Source organism: Equus asinus, chromosome 24, assembly GCF_041296235.1.
Source record: "Equus asinus isolate D_3611 breed Donkey chromosome 24, EquAss-T2T_v2, whole genome shotgun sequence".
NCBI lineage: Eukaryota > Metazoa > Chordata > Mammalia > Perissodactyla > Equidae > Equus > Equus asinus.
Genome location: NC_091813.1, coordinates 21003441 through 21006266, shown reverse-complemented (window position 1 = coordinate 21006266; position 2826 = coordinate 21003441).

The window sequence follows — 2826 nt, the reverse complement described above, 5'->3', positions numbered from 1 at the left end:
TACATTCTGCTAAATTATAATGATGAATTTAGTCCATTCATGGACTAATAGAGTGTTTTTTGCACCATCATTATAATCCAAACATTATTGATTTGAGTTTCTCATTTCATAGCAAAATAAATCCAGCAATGTGAATAACTGTGGAAAATGATGTCACTTGGAGATAGAAAACTAGTGAAGATTATGACTTTGAGTCTTCCCTTTGGGAGGACAGGTAAGAGCAGGTTCATTTGAACAAAAGATACCCTTTGTTTAGATGGAAACATGAACTCGTCTAGGAGTTAAATGTTGGTAGAACTGTAAAAATAGACTCTCACAAAATTATAGAATATTTCTAAAATTCAGGCATAAAAAAAGACATACATTCCAATAGAAAGCTGAGAAAATATTTGAATAGGTGCCTTGCAAAAAATGAAATACAGTTGGCAAGGTATATATTCCTATCCTTTGACTATGAGCTTGACCATATGATTTATTTTGGCAATGGAATTGGGTAGAAGCCTTGTCTATTTTTGCCTGAGTCTTGTATTTTTACCATTGTCATAAGAAAAGCAAATCTAGGTGAGTCCAGTGATCCAAAGAGGATAATAGACACAAAGCAGAGACTTTCCCCCAGTTAACTCACAAATCTGTGCAAGATGTAGAGCTTCTCATCCATTGCTGCTGAAGCAGACCCACCTAGCTGAGCCAAGTGTGAACCATCTGACCCTCAGTGAGTAACATATCTGTAAAAATAAACACTATTGTTGCATGCTGCTAAGATATTTTATTGTGGCTTATTATGCAGAAATACCTAATTGATACCAATAAATAAATTTCTATTGACTATATACTCAATAAGTGTAAAGTCACACAGTGAAGGTCATGGGTAGAGGGGTGATTGAAGTACAGAAACCAATAATCTTCCACCACAACAACAAAGAGCTTGCATGCAAACTCCCATGCACATGCAGGTAGAAAATAAATAGTGACAAACTCAAAGGTTGAAAATTTTTCCACAAGAGATTTTGGAATTCTGGAAGAGCATTGAGATCCAGAAACAGATACAACTGCACTCTGGAGATTTTACTATTTCTGCTTTACATACTAGGTGACAAATGAGGTCATTCTTCCTTTCCTGTCTAGATTCTGAAGGGTTGATGGTTTTGACAGCAAGTACAGAGAATGCAACTTAGCTGGGACATCACTGTTCTCATGATACGCATCACTGGCAATGACAGCAGGAAGACTTCTAAATTGATTTATAGGCAGCAGTCTCCAGGCATTGGGACTCAAAGAGAAGTAGGAAGAGGCCAGATACTGCATAGTGACTACAGTTTAGAAACTGTAGCGTGAGCAGCCCTTAGCGAACTCCACCATATAACTGGGAAATAAAGTAAGAGCATTAGTTTTCTACTGCAAGGAGTGATAGGCACAGAAATACAATATTTTAGGCATACAGTTTTAGACTATTTTATAATGCTTAGCAGTGATATTATGCATTCTTCAATTGTCCTGACAAGTAACATTAAATAAATTAATATTTTATAGGTAATTTTTTCAATCTCACTTTCACTTATGACCATTCCTCCATCTCAAAGGAAAAATAAGATTAATATCACCCTAATTCCTCAATTTGAATAGAAAGTTCTTTCCTATGATAAGAGCATGTGAAGCCTCATATATTTTACTCAATTAGGATAGAATTATAATATAAAAATTTAAATTCCAAGCCTAATCCCCAAACACAACTTATATTACTAATAGTTATTAATTTTTTCCTGGCATACATTTACATTGTTCTCATGAAAAGAAAAATTTAATTGCTGAGAAGTAAAATAAATTGTCTTAGGAAAAAATGAATCACCCTTTGAGGAAATGTAGTTACTGGTGTGCTCAAACCAACTCCATCTGATATATTCCCTTTGTCTCAACCCACATGAGTTTTAATTTTTCTTAATGATGGTGATTAGGAAAAAAATCTTATAAAGGAACATGATCACAAATTTTGAAAACACAAGTTAACTATTTAAAAGTCTGATTATTTTCTATTTTTCTTCTTGAAACGCTCATCAGAAATAGTGCACATGCATCATTTTCTCTTAAAGCAATATCAAAATGTACCACAAATGTAATGGATGAGCTTGGATGGGATAATTTATATATCGGCTATATGAAGAGGAAGTCAAATCAGTTCACCAGGTCAGACACAAACAAAAGTGGAAAACTTGATGTATATGCCATGTGGTACGAAACAGAGAAGCTATTTGAAGATGAAGGAAAATGATCATTCAGCTAAGAAATAAAATAGTGATGAAATGATCAGTTGAGCAACAAAAGGGAGTTCTCAAGTTCTAGCAACTGGTCAGGATCTTAAAGTCTTATGAAAATAGGCAAACAAGCTTTCTTTTAAGGAACATAATGAAATCCATCAACTAATTATTACTATTATTATTTTTGTTTCCGGGTTCTGTTTTTTCCCATTTAGAATAATATCATGGTATACAGCTGATGACATATTGTCTGTGACTATCTACTAATCAAACACTTGTTGAGCAATTACTATTTGTAAGGCATATAAAATTAGGAAAAGAATCATACTTAGATTATATATATATATAATACATATTTATTATATGTAATAAATAAATACAGAGAGACAGAGAGATCACTAAGTGCCAAGAGAGAGTTAGAGAGATATGAATATCAGTGTGTGTGCTATGGAATATTAATTAAGAATAATATTTTAAAATAGAGAATTATAAAGAACCTTGAGTATATGGTGATATCTGAACTGAACCTTCAAGAATGGATATGACTTTGTGTACAAAGATTTGGAGAGATGTA